Source organism: Rhineura floridana, chromosome 18 (genome assembly GCF_030035675.1).
Source record: "Rhineura floridana isolate rRhiFlo1 chromosome 18, rRhiFlo1.hap2, whole genome shotgun sequence".
NCBI lineage: Eukaryota > Metazoa > Chordata > Lepidosauria > Squamata > Rhineuridae > Rhineura > Rhineura floridana.
This window is the reverse complement of record NC_084497.1, coordinates 1981210-2002889: the sequence shown is the minus strand read 5'-3', so window position 1 is coordinate 2002889 and position 21680 is coordinate 1981210. Positions and strand designations below refer to the sequence as shown.

General features: G+C 47.9%; 2 protein-coding genes across 4 annotated transcripts in view; one reads left to right on the top strand and one right to left on the bottom strand.

The window, feature by feature from the left end:
• Positions 1-4494, bottom strand: part of CERS4 (ceramide synthase 4) — a 51797-nt gene extending 47303 nt beyond the window's left edge. Inside the window, exon 1 of one of the 2 annotated variants that reach the window (XM_061601744.1) lies at positions 4389-4494. The gene's annotated coding sequence lies outside the window, so the exon portion shown is untranslated. Of the gene's footprint in view, positions 1-4002; positions 4230-4388 lie in introns of those variants that run through there. The other variant, XM_061601748.1, reaches the window with a different exon arrangement.
• FBN3 (fibrillin 3) overlaps positions 1-21680 on the top strand; it is a 178345-nt gene that overhangs the window by 1493 nt on the left and 155172 nt on the right. The window lies entirely within an intron of this gene.

The window sequence follows — 21680 nt, the reverse complement described above, 5'->3', positions numbered from 1 at the left end:
AAAGTTTTTTGGGATGTTACATACTTTATATATGGCTTTTAGATACCACTTAAACACTTGCATTTCTATGCAGTCTGCATAAAACAAATCATATGGAATAAAAGAATTGTCATAAAACCAAACAGCACTCTGAACACTATAATATAAGATCATGGCAAGGAACATAGAAATCTGCCTCCTAGTGAGTCAGACCACTGGCACATCTGGCTCTGGGTTAGTATTATGAGATATGGACCCTAAGAATAGCCTGCTGGGTCAGGCCAAAGGGGGCCCATCCAGTCCAGCATCCTGCACTCACATTGGCCAACCTGATGCCTCAATGCAAGCAGGTCCTGAGTGCAAAAGCTGCCTCTGACCGTGGAGGCACAACACAGCCATTTGGGGAGTAGCCTTTGATAGCCTGTTCCTCCATGAATCTGTCTAATCCTTTCAAAGCCCTCAAAGTTGGTGGCCATCACTGCCTCTTGTGGGAGTGAGTTCCATAGTTTAACTATGCGCTGCACAAACAAGTCCTTTCTTTTGTCTGCCCTGAAGCTTCCAACATTCAGCTTCCTTGGGAGTCTGCAGGTTCTAGCATTGTGCGAGAGGGAGAAAAACGTGTTCTCTATCGGCTTTCTCCATGCCTTGCATCATTTTATACACTTCTATCATGTCACTTCTGACTCGCCTCTTCTCTAAAGTAAAAAGCCCGCAATGCCGAGATGGCAGGCAGCCGCCTCCACTGCTCTGCGCTGAGAAAGAAATGGTAAAATCTGACATCTGCCTTGCAGTTAAAGATAAACATGTGCCGAAATGCAAGCGGCCAGCAACTTAATGTATTCCTTGAGGTTTTAGTAAATGTACACAGTTTATTACTATCTCTCTCTCCGTCCCGATTCCTAAGTCTTCTTTACCCACAAGTGGAAAAGCGCCACCTCTCGTATTGCGAGTGGGATGCCATATTGAAATAAAGAACACAATCGCCTCTTTCCTGGGCCTGTGAAGGCAACTCTTGTGGCTTCGAATTCTGTGTACATTTTCGCTGCTGTCTAAATATTAGATCAGTGGGTGTTTTGTCTGCTGAACAATCTGCTTTGGCCAGGTTGCTCTTTTGTTGTGAGCAACAATAGGGCCATGGAGTCGCGGGGGGACCTTGGAGGCCATCCAATCTAACCTCCCTCTCCCGGCAGCAGTTGCTTGCACCTTAAAGGACTCGGTCACCTCAATCTGCATCCTTACAGATAAATTAGCCTGTGTAAATCTGTGTCCCAGACAGGGGTGGTTGGCCGCTCCATGTCAGTGGGGCAGTGAAATCCATTCAGTGTTTTAGTCCGAATTTTAAAGGGTCTGTCTGTGGTGCTGAGCCTAGGTTTTGGCAGTTTGGGAGTTCCGTGAAAGTTCAGTTGCCACTGGTCCAGGGACTGTGCTCCAGTCTTTTTATGCAATAGCGCCTGCTTCAGAATTTGAGCCAGCCCTGCTGCATTTGTGTGGGTGGAGAGGAGGTTCTGTTCATTCTGTTGAATAGTGGCTCTGGACCTCTGCCCCAAAGTCCTACCCTGATGGTACCACAATAAATATATAGTATACATCCAAATTTTGCAATGCCGTTCTCCATTCAAGACATGTGTACAACAATGCATATATTACGATAAAGTACGCATAAAAATGTGTGTATTTGTGTAAATAACAGGCAACAATGCCTTAGATCAGGAAGAATAGCGTGACAAAAATGTGCATGGTAGGCAAAACTGCATAAAAAAGGCGTCTGTTGCGAGGAACGTGCACTAAAATCCTGACAAAGTTTCTTGAAGACTTTTTTAAAAAAATGTGGGGAACCAAACTTAAGACTGGAACAATGAAAAATTAGAATTGACAGATTCGCGAGCTGCCTGGCTTATCAACGTATTGCAGGATTTTGCTGAAGGGTATTGCATCTAATCTAAACAAGCAAACCCTTAAATGAAATTTTAAAAAAAATTGGACTACAAGCTGGAACATGATTTGCACAAGATAATGGAGAAGCCATGATGGGGGGAGTGTCTCGGGTTGCAAGCCGTGCATGAATTTCAAACCTTGCTGCCCAGCTGCAGCCAGTAATGGTTGAGGAGAGGGCCTCTGGGCATATGCAGAGGGTGTGCTCAGAGGCGCTCTCTCCTTTACAGTTCTGCAAACTGGCACTCTGCAAATGCTCAGAGGCAATCTCAGCAGCAGCTAGAGTGACAAGGATTGGAGACAGCCGGTTCCAAACCCCTATTCATCCATGAAATTTACTGGATGACTTTAGGCCACTCACTTGCTATATCGCTCAACCTAACCTACCTCACAGGATTGTTGTGAAGAGAAGACTCCAGGGGGCAGGGAGAAAAATGTATACTACTACTCTGAACTCCTCGAAGGGAAGAGAAGTCGGAATTGTCATAAAGAATCAAGCAAACACATGTGCCTGATTACTATTAGGAATCATAATCATAATATACCTGTTCTTTTAAAGGAATACAGAGGGGTGTAGAGTACAATCACAAAAACCGTATAACATAATCATTCCTGCATTAAGTAGGGGGTTGGACTCGATGACCTTATAGGCCCCTTCCAACTCTATGGTTCTATGATATGCCATAATGTAATTTAATTGGGTAATATAATCAATGCTACGCTATGAACATTTGAAACGCAAGAACAACGAACAACCCCTAAAAGCAGTAACAAAATGCAACCGAAGCTTTAAAACACACACACAGCAAAACCCAAGCAGTAGGTTGTTGCTCAGCTCCTGCAGGGTTGCCAACTTTTATTTACCCTCCCTGCTCCTGTGCCTTTTACAGCAGGCAGAGAAACCCCACAGGTCAGGATCAATGGTTTTTCTTTCTTTCTTTTTGCCCTAGCATGGAGGGTAAAGGGTGGGTGAAGCCTCACCTTATGCATTCCTGCTCCCCCTCCCTCCTTGCTGTTCGAAGGCACAGGAGGAAGGTGCAGGGCCAGCCCTAAAGAGTTGACGACCCTCACAGGGGTGAGGTAGGACGAGACTTGCGGTGATTTGACAGCTTGCCACCAGACAGTGCTCAGGATTACCAGGCGCAACAAGTTGAACGGAAAGAGAAACTTGACAAGGTGGTTGCTGGCTGCCAGCCCAAGGGACAGGGGTCGCTTACGCTGCACGACCCCTCTCCCCACCTTCACCTTGCCCAAGACAGTATACTGGGGCTTGTGCCCCAGTCTGCCAGCCCTACACTGAGCAATTCTCAGTCCAGCGCCCCTGTTGGTCAAACAACCTTCATGTGCCTGAAGAATGCCACCCTGGGCTTCTGCTGGGAAGAAGGCCGTGATATAAATCAAATAATTAATAAATAAATAAATCAAATACTAAATAAATAAATAAATAATGGCAAGAGTGCCTGGCTGCCCCAGACTGGGGGGCACCGTCTTCTCTCTCCCCTCCCCGCTCCCCCCCCCGGTGCCTCCAGCGTCACCCCACATCTGAGCAAGAGCACTCCAAGCCCTCCTGCCCCTCCTCCTCGGAAGCTGTCTTGCAGGACACAAAAAGGGCACTGCCAAAAGATCTCCCAGCCAACAGCTCCCAATGCCTGTTTCCTGGAGCAGACAGTCTTGGCACTCTCTCTCTCTCTCTCTCTCTCTCTCTCTCTCTCTCTCTCTCTCTCTCTCTCTCTCTCTCACACACACACACACACACACACACACACACACACACACACACACACACACACACACACACACACACACACACACACACACACACACACACACACACACACCACGAGACAACACAACACAGACACCCCCAATCTCATCTGCCCTGGCGTTGCCAGCTGGCGCCCTCCCCCTCGAGAACAGCCTGTTTGTGTCGGAGTGGCGGCAATCCCGATGACCTCAAGGGCCCCCCTCCCCCGGGCACAATGCAGCCCCTTGTGCCCGCCCTACCCTGCGACCGATTTGCTCTAGCGCTGTGCCCCCGCCTGATGCCATCTGTCGCTCCTGCCGTTGGCAAAGGCCTCTCTCCCCGCTCACCCTGAACACGGGGGTGGGTGCTGGGGGGGTCTTCTTTTCCCGCTCTGTGCCCTCTCCTCTGCCAGGATGCCCTCGCGCGCCCCGGCTTAGTTCTGGGCAGCGCCCAGTGTTGCCAAACGCGGCGCCCCTGTGCCTCCTCCTCGCCCTGGCGCACGCCCGGCCAGGCGAGGGAGGAGGAGGAGATGATAACCGGGGGGCGGCTGGCATCGCTTGGGAGACTGGCTGCCCGCTTGGCACGCGGGAGGGCGGCTGGTGGCCAGACCCGCCGCGTCCAGAGGCTTTCCGTTGTTGGCGCAAATCTCCCCCGGTTTGGGGGGAGGGCCCCTTCCACTCTCCTCCCCCAGCCCTCCGGAAGCCCCCCTGCAAAGAGCCCCCCACGTCCAGACCTGCTGCTGCTCTTGCGGCTGCGGCTGTCGGAGGACGCCTCTCGTCGGCTCCGGGCTCGGCTGAACTCCGGGTCAGGGCGCAGAGACAGACGGGGCGGCCCCGCGAAGGAGGAGCCCCAGGAGGCGGGGACAGGCGCCCTCCCTCTTTCCCTCCCTCCATCCCTCTCCTCCAGGACGGAGAGGGAGGAGCGGATCCCTGGATCCTTTCTGTCAATACCGCAGCTCAGCCCCCGGCAAGCGATGCGGGCGGAGAGGACGCTGGAACGCCCGTGCCTCTGAGCGCGTGCAGAGCGCTCTTCCCTCCAAAAAAACCCAGTGGATAAAACGCAGGGGGCTCGCTTTCCTAGGATTTATTCTTAGCACTCACAGGGAGCCTGGAAGGTGTGGAGCGCTCCCTCCGACCCACCCACCCCCCGCACCCATCCCAATGGATAAAACTCAAGCAGGATTCTTATTTTTTGTAGGATTTATTTGTAGCACTCGAAGCGGGGCCCTGGAGGGTGGCTGGTAATGATAAAGGCACCATGCCTCTGGGCGTGGGCAGAGTGCTCCTCTGCCATCCCAGTGGATCAAATGCCCACAGTGTTTGCTTTTTAACTGGCTCACTTTCCTAGGGTTTATTCTCAGCAGTCAAAGGTGGGCCCTGGAAGGTGTCTGATGATGTCAATGATTATGATTAATAATAATGATGATAATACCATGACTCTGAGTGCTCCCATCCCAATAGATAAAACACAAGCAATTAAAAAAAATCTTGCTCAGTTTCCTAGAATTATTTGTAGCTCTCAAAGCTGGACCCTGAAAGGTGTCTGATAATAATAGACATCATGCCTCTTGAGCATATGCAGACAGCCATCCCAATAGATAAAATACAAGCAATTTTTTAAAAAAAACTGGCTCACTTTCCCAGGATTTAAGGCCTCAAGGCTGGCCCCTAGAAGTTGTGGGATATTAATTAGGATGTGGGGGAGGGGGAAGTTTGGGAACCCTTGATCTAGAACAGTTAGCATTTGCTTGGGGTCAGGGTGGAGGCTGGACTTTTAAGTTGAGACATGCTCAAGGCCTGCTTTCATGCTCTCTCTCTCTTTAAGTGTAATTAGTTTTCCAAATGAGGCAAAGCAGTTTAGCGTGACTGACAAAAGGAGGGCATGAAGAGCCCTGAGGCAAGGGTGCAACTGCCCAGCCAGACCACTATCTCAACACCCACAATGCTCACTCTTTCCGTACCCAAGCACCATTTTTCTTCTGCAGGAGAAGCAGGAGAAGCTGGGAAGCAGGGGGAAGCAGATTGCAAACCGATAGCTGCCGATCAGGCAGGCAGATAGGCGAGCTTGTGAAATAAACCCCAGTGCCTTCTGAAAGCCTAAAGACCGTTAAGGCTGGTGGTTGAGTGGCTGAGTGCAAGATTCTCACTTGGCATCTGACGAGAAGGTGCGGAATATGCCAAACGCCGACGTGCAGAAGGCAGTTGTTCCTAGCGGTGGCAGTGCTTAGATCTTGAAGTTGCAACATTTGGCAAGCTTTCAGTCTCCCCCCTCAGTTAACAGAATCAGAGCAATCTGGGCCTCTCCCTGCTGGGGAGGAGCCGGTGATGGCCACTCCCTCACCAATCTCTTGCCCAGACTTACCAGACAATTATTATTTTCATTATTGTTATTTAGTAGATTTATTTACTCATTTGATGCACTAGTGGCTTACCCAAAGGTCTCGAAGCAATTTAGAATCCTATTCGAAACAAAAGCAAATGTGGCATGCCGTAAGACAAAATAACAGAACTACATCAACTACCCCCATGCAGCCATGGAAAGCTTTGGCAGTACACGCTCACGCCAACCACATCCCCTTAGCCTGTCAAATGCCGGGGGTGGGTGGGTGGGTGGGTGGGAATGATTAGCCTTTTACCTGGTGTTGCAAAGACATCAGTGAAGGCCACCAGGAGGACCTCCTTGAGGAGCGCACTCCACCAATGGGGAGTCACTACCAAAAAGGCCCTCTCCCTTGTCACACAGTATTTCAGCAACCCTTAGCAACAATTGCTACTTGGCACAATCCTCACATATATCCACCACCAGTCAATCAACACAGCTGGAAAGCCAACAGAGATAGCGGGCAAAGTCAATGGCATTTAAAAAAATCACCCAAACGCTACGTGGAAGCAAACAAAAACATTGCATGGCCGGTCTTAAATTAAGCTAAGTTGCAGGCCCATCTAACCTCCCTCGGGGGAATGTTCCACAGCTGGGCTGTCACTACAGAAAAGGCTTGCTCCCATATAGCAGGGCCTCAGCATGATAACTCAGGATGGGCAAGGAACTCAGTTCATTTCACATTCAAAGGTGAATTTATCAAATCCACATTTTGTGGAACAACACTTGAACCGAAACACAGGCATCCTTCGAAATTCATGCTGGATTTTGTAATGGAGTTTTCCAGTCACGCCAGGTATACAAAAATGCATACACTAGGGTAACGTGTACATAAAAAAGCACACGTCTGTGAAAATAGCATGCCAAAAGTGCATTCTATTGGGGGAAATTGCTGTGCAAAAATGTGTATATTGGGCAAAAGTGGATATAAAAAAATGAATATTGGGAGAAATCTGGTGAAATCTAGGAGAAATATTAGGAAGATACTGGTGAATTTTCATGATGACTTTTTTTTAAAAAAAGGCAAACTGATGAGAAAATCTGGAGCACTGAACAAGAGTTGAAAAATGGGAAAGGGGGAGAAATGTAAACTGACAGATTTGCCCATTCCTGGTGATAATCTCATAATTCTGCATCACATGAAAAAGGGCTTTCTTTTGTCTGTTCAGAATTTCCTTCCTGCGCATCAATTTCAAAACAGAAACTCATCAGGCTGTGCTTATCCCCCTTTCACAGAAGAGGAACTGAGGCCGAACAGGATAGAGCCTGACTTGCCAAATGGCGTTGGCTGAGCCCAGATCAAAAGCTGACTCTTCTCTCTCTGTCTCTCTCTGTCTCTCTCTCGCTCTCTCTCCACCCTCAGCCTGCCAGTTTCCCTTGTCAGAGGTGTGATCGTTCCAGCTTCACATCGGTTATCTTGACCTGAGCAAAGTTTTCAATAAATAGCCAGGGCCGAAAAGCATCCCCTCCACCTCTCCTTCCTGAAAGGGAACCTGTCAGGCGTGGAACAAAGGCTGGTCTTGCGATGAACTTTGTGTTTGCGTTTGGCAAAAGGGTCGCTCCCTGTATTCTTAGCCTGGAGAGCAAAGCTTTTACAGTAACTGATCTTCTTGACGCAGCTGTGCTGATCACTTAGCTGACATGCTCTTTGGAAATCCAATTCTGGCGCATACTGTACAAATCTCCCTGATGCCAACGTGGCACAGACAACTCGCTGGCACCCCTGTGTGGATTGATCTGACTGCTGCACACAGCCCAGAGCAACATCATGCACTTTTTTTTAGCAAAAAAAGTTGCCAAGCAGCCGTGGCCTTTACTCCTTTCCTGAGGGCCAGGCTCGCCGGTAGGTTGCTGTCCTTGCAGATAGGTGTGAGGTGAAGGTGGGGGGGCGTGCAAAGGGGGCACAGAATGGCTCCCTTGAACAGGGACAGGGAACTTTTTTCAGCCAGAGGGCCCCATTCCCTTGTAGCTAAACTTCGGGGGGCACATGGCAGATGTGGGCAGTACCAATGGAAGAGTGGGTGGAACCAATGGAAAAGTGCACAGGGCAGCCCTACAACCTCTCACACCCAGTTCTTAGAAATGCATAAAGTAACCTACACACACGCACGTGCACATGTCTACACATAAGACCCATTCATCTCTATTCTCACATATATTGGCCCTACCCATGCCATGAATTGAAAGCACGTGGCTTCCCCCAAAGAATCCTGGGAACTGTAGTTTGTTATGGGTGCTGGGGATTGTAGCATGAGGGGTAAACTACACTTCCCAGGATTCTTCAGGGAAAATCATGTCTTGTAAATGTATGGGGATTATGCAGAGTACATTAGAATACATATATTTGTGGAAAACAACAGACAAACATGCAAGATATTCTGGGAAATGGTGTTGCAAAAATGTGTATGTTAACAGGAAAAGGTGGTGATCAGGAGAAATCTGCACTAAAATGCTGGTGAATTTTCATGAGGACCTTTTTTATTTTATTTATTTATTTGATTTATATCCCGTCCTTCCTCCCAGTAGGAGGAAATAAAATTAAAAAATTAAAAATAATTAGCTCATGTAAAAATCCAGCGAACTGAACTTCAGATTAGAATAATATCTATTACCATTCTGAGGGTTTGTGGGAAATGTACGGGGTGCAGGAGTGGCTGGTGCCCATTAGGACTGGTGGGGCAGAAGGCAGGGAGCCCAAACTGTAGGTGGAGCCAGAGCTGAGAGGTGGAGCCAAGTCATCCTGGGTTTGCCCCCATCCTTCCTACTGAGTTCTGCAATGGCAACATTGAGACATAGCAGAAGCAGTCAGCGGACACTTCCTGGACTCCTTGCAAGCAGAAAAGCAGGAAGGTAGGGCTGGCCCAGGACAGACTGAGATTGGTGAGGCAGTGTGCCACTTGCCCTAAAGGACCAGCCTCTAACCAAGCAGTGGCTAAGTCCCAGGTGCCCACTTTCCGAAATAATCTGAGAACCAAAACATAGTGGCCCTTTGAAATTTGCACATGTCCAATTTTGCAATGCAGTTTGCCAACCAAACAAGGCTGACCGAGAAATGCAGAGCGTAGGGGAAAGCATGCATAAAAATGAATTGTGTTTGTGAAAACAACGTACAAAAAAATGCATTCTGTTTGGGGAAACGGCTTGCACCAAACGTGTACTTGAGGCAAAACTGCACGCACACACAAAAGTGTTCATCAGGAGAAATTTGCACTAAATTGGCGAAGAATTTCCATTGATGGTTTTTAATTTATTTATTTTTTAAATCACAAATTGCGGCAGGAATGTGGAGCACTGAATTTAAGATGGAGAAAAATGGGAAACGGGGGAGAACTGAATTTGCCAGACCCTTCCATCCCTAATGTGGACACAGTTTAGACCGCTGTTTGGTCATTTTGCAATGCCTCTCCAGTGCTTCCACGCAGACACATTTTTGGCACTGGGGCTGATCACATTGGACAGAGAGAGAGAGAGAGCGCGCTGCTGGCTTTTCCCCACTCCAAGTCTAGGGACGGTGGCTGTAATTCCTCTGCTCTCCTCTGCCCCATGAACTCAACCCCTGCCTTTGGCCCCGTGTCTCAAACTGGCTAGGATGATGTTGCCTGTTATTCGTGTGCAGCCAGATCTTCCTGTGGCTGGATGGGTTGTTCCTGTTCTGTTTTTATTGCATGATATATTTATTTGTGTTTTTCACAGTGTTGTGAGTCTCTTGGAGACCTCTGGGTAACAAGCGATTAACAAAATCTAGTAAATTGTCACGCAGAGAGGGAGACTCAGTCCAGACCTCGGACGAGATGGCTCTGATTGGGTAATAATGGATTCCCCGTCCTTCCCACGAGAGACTGAGGCAGATGTCACCCCTTGGCCCTGAGCACTCCTTTTTTAATCCCCTTTCTTTCCCCCTTGGACTCCCTAATCCGGAACATGAGATGATCTTTGAACAGCAGATTAGCAAAAGCCCCAAAGCCCTGCAGTCTAATCTCGCCCTGGGCCGTTGACACACCAGCCAGCAACAGATAGCCCTCCCGTCTCCTGACTATCCGGAGGGGCGATGTCTGTTATCGAGAGCTCTTTGGATTGTGCTGACACCAGATCTCGGCCCGGACTTTCTTGGAAAGGAAACCAGGGGGCAGGGTGGGGGGTGGGGATTGTTCTCTCAGAAACAAATGGGGCCTTGTTTTTGCTCAATGCGAGGCCAGGATGGGAAGCAGGGTGCTTTTTCTTGTGACCAAATCTTGCGTCTTTTTGGACTCAGATAGACAACACCGCCTGCTACTTCTCTCCCCAAGCTCAGTCACAGCTTTGGGGGAATTCCCACACCTCCAAATCTCATTCAGAAAAAACAACCTAGATGGACTTTAATCCCTTTATCTCAGATGTGTAGTGTTGTGATGGCTAAGTGCTCAGGGCGTGTTTAGATCATTAAATAAAAACATTTCTTCCATGTGCCTGGCAGTTTACAGAGCGCAAGAGAAGAGCACCCTGCCCAAGGATTTTACAGTTTAAGATGAGTTCAATCTTCACATATAGGCCTGGTTCACACAAAGCGCCAAACTATGGTTTATTAAAACAGCCACTTAACTACTGTTTATTTACGATGGTTACAAGTCGCTTGTTAACCATGGTTTGTTGCTGGTGGCTGGCTATTGCAAGTCTTTTTGCTGCCTTGCAGTTGCAGGGCTCCCCCGCGCCCTCCCCCCCTCATTTCCTGAGAGACAGAGTGCAAAAGCAGCTGTGGCGTTTCTACAGGATGCCACAAGGCCTTAGCATGAGAGGGCTTTCAGATCTTTCCAGACGCAGGTTATTTATAGCCCCTTATCACAGCCCTCGCATATTAACAAGGCCCTGAAAACCAGGCCTTTTCATTATCCGCTGTGGCTGTGGGAACGTCCAGCTCTGCAAGTGGAAATCCCAAGGGGCACGGAATGGCATCTCGTGCCATAGTGCCGGCAACCTCTCACGTGCCCTGCGACAGCTCACAGATTGGGAACCCCAGGAAAACTCAGGATTCTCCTCCCCAGGAATGGATCGCTGCCTGAACTTTGCCAGCACGCCCACATTGCGGCACATTCCCAAATGCCTTTCCTCTGCCTGCAGCTGCAGGCTATCTTCCCTCTGTTCCCCGCCGCAGCAGCTTGAAAAGCCAAGAGGGAGTTGGCTGTTTTGGCTAAAGCACCAGCAAGGACATCATTGCCCAGCAACATAGTCCCAAGGGTTCCAAACAGACGTTGGATAGCTGGAGTATGTGAAATGGGAGGGCTCGCGTTAATGCGCACGTGTTGGGATGCATGTGTGGCCGGATGAGAGAGCTATTCCTTGCCTTATAAGGAGCTGCTCCATCTTGGTCAGGACTGTCTATGGCTTGCCAGAATTTCAGGCAGGGGACATTCCAGGCCTACAGTTGTCAGGGATGAGCCTGGGACCTTTGGCATGCAAAGCCCCTGAGCTATGTCCGTCCCGCCAGAGATACAAGCTTACCAACGCCAGGATGCCCATCTTATCAACAACTGTTTTGTGAACGGCCACAGCTAACAAATGAATGCATAGTACTGTGTTTTATTTTCTGCATTTCATTTCCCTCTGAGCTCTTTCTTGACATCTTCCCTCATCCCAGCCATCTGTATGTGTCTCTGGTTGCACCCACATCATACATTTAAAACACTCTTTATACCACTTTAACTGTTGTGGCTTCCCCCAAAGCATCCTGGGAACTGTAGTTTCTGAAGGGTGCTGGGAGTCATTAGGAGACCCCCTCTTCCCCCTCCCAGAGCTACAATTCCCAGAATTCTCTGGGAAGAGGGACTGATGGTTAAACAACTCTGAGAATTGTAGCTCTTTGAAGGGAATAGCAACTCTCAGCACCCTTCAGAAACTACAGTTCCCGTTATTCTTTGGGGGAAACTGTGACTGTTAAAGCATTCGTGAGTGCTTAAATGTATGGTGTGGATCTGGGGGCACATCTGGATCATATGAGGTATGGTCTAATTGCTTATTGCAAACATCGTAATCCAAATTGACCTCTGGTTAATGATTGGCGTTTGTGTTATGATTCTTTTGTAAGCCGCTTTGAACATGCAATGCATTTTCCCTCCCTCCCTCCCTCCCTCCCTCTCTCTCTCTCTCTGTTCGGTAGAGAACTGGTAGAATGCTTGGAACCAGGGGAGGGGTGGGGAATTGCTTCTGGCCAGCAGGCTAGTCCTTAAGGTACCTCAACCCCTGCGGGCCTGCCTGTCAATCACTGGTCGCCACGTGACAGCATAGCAACCTTATTCCTTTGCCAGCACTAGGGATGGAAAAAGCTGTCAGTTTCGGTTTCTCTCAGTTTCTCACTTTGCTAACGTTAAATTCAGTTTTCTACATTTCAGCAGCAATCTGTGAATTTTTTTAAAAAGCCCTCATGAAAATTCTCCACCGTTTTAGTGCAGATTTCTCCAAATAAACACATTTTTGTAGGCAGGCAAAGGCACACATTCTTGCAACCCATTTCTCACCACATCATGCCTTTTTGCATGTTATTTTCACCCATGGATTCATTTTCATGCACACTTTCCCCTAATATATGTATTTTTACAAACATTGTTTAGTTGGAGAACTGCATCACAAAATTCTAATAAATGTGAGTTTTGAGGATGGCTGTCGTTCGGTTCTCATATTGTGTCAAAAAGTGTGAATTTGATAAATTCTGCTTGAAATGCAAACGGAATTGAAATTCTCACCCATCCCTAGCCAGCACAGCTTGAAATCAAATGGTGCCGGCAGAGGCACAGGGCTTTGCAGGCGCTGCTGAGCAGCTGATTTGGCAGCACCTGCCAACCTTGCCTGCAGCTTGGAGCCCCATCTTTCCTTACGCCTCACTTGTAATCTTAGATGGACAGGAATCGCAAGCGGGGAGCATTGCTCCTGCGCTGAGGTCCTGTTTGCAGGCTTCCCATTGACACATCTGGTTGGCCACAGTGAGAACAGGACGCTGGATTGGATGGGCCACTGGCCTCTTCCAGCAGGGCTGTCCTAATATTCTAATGAATAACAGTGAGAGAGGGGCTCTTTCCTTTATGCCCTGCCTGGAGGCTTTCTGGAGGAATCTGATTGGCCATCGCAAGAAGAAGGTGCAGGACTAGATTGGCCATTGGCCTCCGACTATTTGTAAACAGACTCATGCATTTGCAATAGCCTGCAGCTTGCACTGAGATTCCCTACTTCCCCAAGCGCCTCTTTTGCTTCTTTTCGGCAGGAGCCTGTCCTGAATGGAAGCAGTTTTGACATTGGGTTATGACAACCGCTACCGCCTTATGAAGGTTTGATGAGACGTTTAAACTCAAGATTAGGTCAGGCTGTAAAATGACAGCAACACTTACTATCTTGGCAGAGCTCAGGGGCAAAGCATGTGTTTTGCATGGAGAAAGTCCGAAGTTCAGTCCCTTTCATCTTCCCTTAAAAGTAGGAGGTGATGGCAAAGACCCTTCTCTTCCAGAGTCCCTGCCAGTCAGAGCAGAGAATGTTGGGCAAATAGCTTGACCCAGAAAGCTGACTGGAGTGCTTTTGTGCCTGTGCAACATTATCCAAAAGGCCAAAATAGGGATGAAATAATGAGGAAGTTGTTTTATCTGGGAGGCGATAGAGACAAAGGCTGATCCTGGTAAATCAGGGCGATTAAAACAGAAGGCATCTTGGTCTGTGTTCCGCCTTCCATCTATCCAGCCTCGCATGACCCTCCGATTCTGCTGCTGTGGTTGTTTTTCATTATAAAATGTCTGTCCTGCCTTTTGATGTAAATAGTGATGGGGAGGGAGAATCTGATTCAGTTTGCATTTAAAGCCTAACTGATCAAATTCATATATATATATATAGAAATGTGGAGAATTGAATTTAAGACTGGAAAAATGAGAAGCGGAGAGGACCGAAATTGACACATGTTTCCAGCCCCAGATGTCAAGCAGCCTGAAGGATCTTATGACAATTGTGGTGCTTCTAAAAAAAGATTTTGTTTAATTTGTCTAGGGGCCCCCCAAACTCTTGTAGTTTCCACTCCCAATGGGACATCAAGGGTTTTGTGTAGGATTACAAGACTCACTTGGCTTTTGAGTGGTCCACAGATAGGATTGCTACATGGGGCACAAATGGCATTGTTTTCTGTCCTGCCCCACATCCGCCGTTTCCGTTCTGCTGCACTTCAGGTTCCCCAAAACAATATTGTTTCGGCTCGCTGTTTGCTCTGGCCAAATTTAATAACGTAATTAATTGTGTGATGGGTTTGTGATTCCACACCATTTTGTGTGTTGTGTGTGATGTCAACAATAATGCACTTTTACAAAATGGCAATGAATTGCAGACTGAAAAAATTGACGACAGTGGATTGCATTCATCTGCCTGATTTGTGTTCCTGTTTGCAGACTGACACACACATTTCCAGTACCATTTCCAAATTCAATGGAATTCTCTGGCATCCCAAGCTGCTGCCATCCATCAGTCTTCCCTCCATCTCGTCCCCCTCTGCCTCAGTTTCCCTGCAGGCACCTTGTTTTCTCCTTTCTTGCCAAATAGAATAGAATTCTGTGAAATCACTGTGCACCACATCAAAAGAGAACAAACTAAAATCCATTTCAACCCCTCTAAAATAAATAAATATGTAAATAAATAACATCTGAAACGCCACATGTAATGAACCGTGCTTGCTTTGCTAGTGCAGCTCAGCATTAAAAGGGGGAGGCACATGTCAAAACATATTTACATCCTTACAGCTCAGAAGCTCCATCACAATTGCCTAAAAGGGCTTCCAGGTCCCTTTTCCTATGACTGGAAGCCTTTTCCATCAATGAGGCTTCCTTCCAAATCATCCCCCCCTGAGATTCTTGTTCAGAAAGCTTCATTTTTCTATTTCTCCCCAAAATTTGTGTTTTTTTCTGCTAGCTGTGTGTCTGACAGAAACTCAACAAGGCACCACAGTTTAAAAGGCAGAGCCAGTGGGATTTCTGCCTGTTGCACTTCTGTCTGGAGGCATGGGCTGCAGGGGGGGTAGGCAAGGTGGCCTCACCTGGGAATATGAACAATTCCTTGGGCATCTCCACCTACCTGCTGGGGCTGCAGTTCTCCTGGACACTCCTCTTGCTTCTAGGGCCTTGCTGGGCATTTACTTGGACAGGGAAATTGGCTGCCTTTGGACTCTGCAGACCAAAGTTTATTAGCTGATGGCTTTTGGGGGAGGAATGCCAAGGAGGAGATCAATGTCTAAAGCTGCAAGAGGGAAGGGCGGCCAGGGAGAGCAAAAGGCAGAGGATAAACTAGACACCCTTTGCTTGGAGCAGGCTCTCCATTGGGCAATAACATAATTACCCAGTTGAGGGATGTGAAATGGTTTCGACGCAGAGAGCTGCTTCGGCCAATGGAAGGATCTGTCAGTTCCGGTTTCTTCTACCATCTCATTTTGCCAACCTTAAATTAAATTCTCCACATTTGTTTTTTAAATCAACATGAAAATCCTTCAGCATTTTGGCAGCAGAGCTTCAGGCAAGAGTTTCTCCCTGGCCCTACCTGGAGATTGAACTTGGGATCTTCCACATGCAAGGCAAATGCTCTACCAAGTTATGGCCCATCTCCTACAGATAAAGTAAGATTCTAGTCCTCATTGATCCAAATAAAGAGCTGAGCTACGTAGGAAGTTGCCTTATATTGAGTCAGACCACTGGTTCATCTTCCTCAGAACTGACACTGACTGGCAGCAGGTCTCCAGGGGTTTGGACAGGAGTCCTTTCCAACTACACCTGGAGATGTTTTGGATCGAACCCAGGACCTTCTGCTTGCAAAGCAGGGAGCAGGAGGATGGGGAATGAGCTAGAATGAGTTGGCTCTGCCTGTCATTGGCTCGAGCCCCACCTGCTGTTGGTCTCCCTGCCTTCTGCCCCACCAGTCACGATGGGCAGCAGCTGCCACTGCTGGGGAAAGCAAGAGAGCCGCAAGTGACAGATCCTTCCATCTCTCCTCTCAGCATAACCTACCTCACAGGGTTGTTGCGAGGATAAAATGAAGAGGGAGAGAGCCATGTCCACCACCTTGATCTCCTTGGGTGGGGGAAGGTGGGATATAAACGTCATAATAATAAATAGTGTGTGGGCTTTTCCAACCTTAAATTCAGTTCTTTATCTTCCTACAACAATTTTCTTTAAAAAAAAATCCTCATGAAAATTCTCCAGCATTTTAGAGCGAATTTCTCCTAATAAACACTTTTTTTGTAGGCAGTTTTGACTAATGCACACATCTTTTCAGTTTCTCATCATATAATGAGCTTCTGTATGTTCTTTTCACTCATAGATTCATTTTTATGCACTCTTTCTCGTAACATGCGCATTTTTGCAAACATTGGTTGGCACACTGCATCGCAAAATTCGGGTAAGTGGGAATTTTGAAAGATAGCTGTGTTTCACTTCTCATATTGTTTCAGAAAGTGCAAATTTGATCAATTTGGCTTGACATGCGAACAGAATCAAATGACTTGCCCATCAGTATATCTGTCCTTCTCACCTGGCTAGTCTGGCCTTGATTTAAAGCTAGACCCTTCTCATTCAGTCTCTCTTTTAAAAAAGAAGAATTTATAGGACTCTGTTTACCAGTCCACATGCTCTATTGTCTGTTACAACCAAAGGTTGCCTTACGCTGGAGGCACAGTTTACAAAAGAGTTCTTAGGTGTTCCTTGGAACTGAAGGGCGGAGACACGGAATCTGTTAAATAAATAAAACACATGAATAAATAAAGAGAGATTGTTTTTGGATGGCTTCCAAGAACACCATTGTCTTGGCTGCGAGCGCTAAAATTGCTGGTTGACAAACTTGAGATATTTCCCAGGAAAAGCAGGCTGAACGAGGATGAGTTTCTGCAGCATGATTTTAAATTATTCAGCACATTTTTGTATGCAGTTTTGACTAGCGGACACATTTTTTGGCAAGCATTTTTTCCTAAGAGAATGCAAGTTGGTGTGCTGTTTTCATGAATATATATTCGTATTAGACCAGTCATGATTTTTGATAGTCTCCAAACCAACTGTATGTTCTTTGGTCCTTTGTAATTTTTTTAAAGTATTATTTCACCTATTTATATACATTCCATTTATATTTTTTAAAATGAGGCTGTAATTATACTATGCTTCTTTCTGATGATTCAGCGTTCTGTTGACCATAGTAAAAAAGTTGATTTGATATATATATATATATATATATATATGCATTTTTATGCAGGCTTTGGATCGGGTCCATGAGGGCAATTTTTATCGTTCTGATGTACAGGATGTTTTCATGAAATCCCCAGATTGGTCACTAGAGGGCAACCCAAGCCCTCAATGGAACATCTGCAGCAGAGGATGAAAATGATTTGAAAACTAGAATGGGATTTAGGAATGGTTGAAAGTGGTTTGAATGAGGCATCGCTTTCTATAGCATATTACACAGACACACATGCGCGCACATACACACACATGTTTCTTTGGAGCTGCTATTGCCTCGGGTTAAATAGGCTGTGCAGGTTTTGGCAACGGCCCTCAAAGCCTAGCAAACCTGTTTGAGCAGAGACAGAAATGGGACGAGCCGCCATCCCTCCTTGAAACTGCCCTCAGCTCTCGCTCTCTGAAAAAGCGATCTCCAGATCAAATAATCGACTGATCTCCTCCTCCTCACATAATCATAGAATAGTAGAGTTGGAAGGGGCCTATGAGGCCATCAAGTCCAACCCCCTGCTCAATGCAGGAATCCAAATCAAAGCATTTTCTATCTTTCTGTCCTCTTTTTATCTATTTTATGTCTTCTCATGATGTGTCCAAAGGATGATAACCTCAGTTCCATCATTTTAGCTTCGAGCGACAGTTTAATTTGTTCTAACACCCAATTATTTGTCTTTTTCGCTGTCCATGGTATGCGCAAAGCTCTCCTCCAACACCACATTTCAAATGAGTTGATTTTTCTCTTATCCGCTTTTTTCACTGTCCAACTTTCATATCCACACATACCATAGCCCAGTGGATAGGGCATCTTGCTTTTGTGCAGGGGGTCCCAGGTTCAAGCCCCAGCAGCATCTCCTGGTAGGGCTGGGAAGGACTCCTGTCCGAAGCCCTGGATAGCCGCTTCCAGTCAGTGAAGGCAATACTGAGCAAGGTGCCCTGACTCAGCAGAACGCAGATTCCTACCTTCCTGTGTGGTGGACTCTCGTTCACTGGAGGTGTTGAAGCAGAGGCCGGTGGACATCTGCCAGCCAAGGCTGGACATCTGGCATCTGGACATCTGGCAAGGCTGGCACCAGACATCCCCGGGCCTCTGGGCGCCAGCCTGCTCCAGGCCTGCAGTGCCTTTAAGGCTGAACACCCCTACCTGATACAGGTGGCTGAAATAAGCCCACCTGCCCCACCCACCTCTTGGGTCAGCACATCAGTGTGCACACGCTGCGCACTGTGCATGCATGCCTGCCACCATCCAAGATGATGGCAGGGGCGTCAACCCCTTAAGGACACCCCCGCCACTATCCTGGGTGACGGCAGACCTGTGTGTACAGCGAGCTGCGTGTACATGCTGATGCGACAGGTAGGTAGGGCGGACAGGCTTATTTAAGTCCCATGCTGCTGGTATTGGGGGGTCCATGGGAGCTCCTGCTTTGCAATCCACAGCAGCCTCAGATTGCTGAGTCCTGCAACTCCACGCTGCCGCGGATCTCCAAGTTGGGGTTTCACTATCCCACCCTAAGGAGGGGCCCCTCTGAGCTGCAGGGGCCCTCAGCCAGGGCCCAACCTGACTGCTTGCTGGCACCAGCCTTGGATGTTATAGTTGCAAGATCCTGTGCAGAGCAAGGAGTTGACCGAGGTGACCTTCCAACTCGGTCAGTGACAATTGGGTCTCCAGATCAGCCTTAGGGAGGCGGTCTCAGTCTTGGAGTTCTGGAATTAACAGGGACCTTGCAGTTAGACACAGAAGGGAAAGACCCCCTACTTTCCCACCCTGTTCATCCACCCTCCCCTCTCTATCCCTGGGCACTATGCTTGCAAGGAAATATTTGTCAGGCAATCCTGTTGGCATTTCCAGCTGGCCTCACCTCACCAGGTCACAGAGAATTCATTAGTGAAGGATTATATGGGGGTTTTCCCTCCCAAATAAGAAAATCCTAGAGATTATTCTGAGGTTGCTCTTGAGGCCCATATTTAGGGAGGGGCCGAGCACTGATCTGCAGCTGACTGAGCATACAGTATATGCTGGAGATGGCAAAGGGAATGGATCCAAGCAATGAAGGGCCACATCTAAGGATGTCGGAAAACCCAGTCAGAAACGGGAGCGGAAACTGCTGCGATTTGCCTGGCCGTCCAAGGTCAGGAAGGGAAATCACGCAAGCGAAAATGAGCGGAATTCGCTATTCCTCCCCATCCACACACGTACGTCAACAATGATGTCATTTCCTGCATTGTTTTTGACGTCGTCCTTCCACTGAACTGCACCGGAACTGATGACAGAATGAATTACGTTCGTTTCAGCCATAGTGAAGAGTGAGACCGATGGCACAGGTTTTAGCAGAAGCCAAACTGCAGCAGAACGGAAACAGCAGCGGATAGCGACGAACTCAGGAGGGGGCAGTAATGACTGCCCCCCTAGAGAGTAGCAAGTCAAAGCTGCTCTGAATCAGACGAGTCATCAACATAATAACAGCAGCTGTGAAGGAGAGTGAGTTTTTCCATTTTTTAAATCGTATCTTCATAAAATTTAAGTCCTAAGACTGAAATTATTGCTACGTTAAGTACGAAGAAGAAAAACAATTCACAGTAATACGCCATGAGATTAAAAGTAAAAATCTAATAGATCATGGTCAGCCTGGCACTAAATCCATTACTTGAAAACAGGAGATGCTGTAATTCAGACTCTTCCACCGTCCAACTTCACAGGCGCGTTTCTACACAGTGGCCTCATCTTTGCCATACTGAACCGAGAGATTGCTGATCTTCCCTCCCGCTCCTACAACGGCAATGCACTTAGACCAAATTAAAGAAAATGTCTGTCATTCTGGCCTGTCCGTCCCTGATGGAGCCGATGTGCATTTAATCGCAAAACTTCTGGAGTGCCATGTTCTGGACCGGTGCCGGAACCCGCAGAGAAAGTGGCGAGCCGAGTGAGAGCAACTTGCTCCAGCAAAGGTCGAGAGCAGACTGAGGCCTTGGAAGACCGCCTCCTCCAGGATCCACCCCTTTGTGGACAGCTCCAGAGCTGTAAAGGGCCAACGCTCTGTCCCTCCTCCTCCTCCGTTCCACAGCCTCCCTCCTAGTGCGCTCCCAGCACTGCAATGCGCGGTGGAAGGCCTCTCATCCCTCAGGGGAAGGTGCCTGTGAGGGTCCAGGCTCTGGCCCTGGTGGTCTGGGAAGTCACTCTGGGGGTCTCCTGTCTGACAATCTCAGTCTCCCTTCCTTCAGCAGCCCACTCAGAGCCCTGACCCATCTGGAGCCCACGGAGCCTCTGACTCCATGGCGGCTAGATTCAGGAGTCATGACAGGTTGGGGAAAGCTGCTCTGGATGTTGGGGGGGAGAGATCAAAGGCACATTTCATGAAAAGCCACAGCCAGGAAAGGCCTGGGAATCATAAGAGTGATGTCATGCGCCAAGGGAGAGGTGTGGGTACATGACTGAAGATGACATCACTTCCTGTCTGGCCCTCCAGTGACTGATTGAAGTCATGTCTGCAGGTACCGGGCGTGGAGTGGGATTGCAAATGCCTCTATGTTGGTTCCTGCTCAGCTTTGGCTTGGACTGAGGAGGGGGTGAGACATGCTGTGTCTCCCTCCCTCCCTCCCCACCCCTCAATTGGAGGGGGCCTTCTGGCAACTGGCTTACCCCTACGGCTCCTTCCTGTTATGTCTGTGGCTGGAGGGAGATGGCCGTGACTTCGTCGTGGGGCTGTTTTCTTTAGGAGACCATGCCAGGAAGGCCGGCATGGACACAAACTTAGCCAGGCTTCTTGTCTCCTCTCCAGGGGCATTTCGAGGAAGCGGACCCCTCCCCTAATTCAGGAAATAAGTGGTGAGGAAGGGGGAGCATGAGTCATGGCTATGGGGAGCCAGAAACACTGGCCTACAGTTTTATGAGAGAAGGAAAGTCGAGGAAATGTCTCTGGCGCGTCACGCCGACGGCGATTCGATCCCCATCAATCTGTCCCTTGGAAAGCTCAACTGAGGTTCAGGTGTGCATGCGCTTTCATCCTTCGAAACCAAGAAGCAAAGGCCACATCCAGAAAGTCGCTGTTTTGGTGCAGTGGAGCGGATCAGATTTTGTTTCTTTGCAGCTAGTCATCAGACCATCACAAAAACAAACATTCACAGTTTCAAAGGAAGACTGGGTAACCTCAATAGCGGGGAACGCACAGACCCGAATAAAACAGCAACGCAGACAAGCTTAGAATGGCAAATTTCCCTGGTGGATCACAACATGCCCCATTCAACAGGGAGGAAAATGGTCCCTCTTGTAAGAAATATTAAACTAAAATGAATGTATAGCCAATCTGAATAAAACTGTGTGAAACCTAAACTCAAAATTCTGAATTTCCCTGACAAGAATTTTCTCCCAAGGACTTTCTCCTCTCGTCAGTTGCTGCAGAGAGGATTTTTTTTAAAATTATTTTATTTTACAGAAGATAATAAAGAAG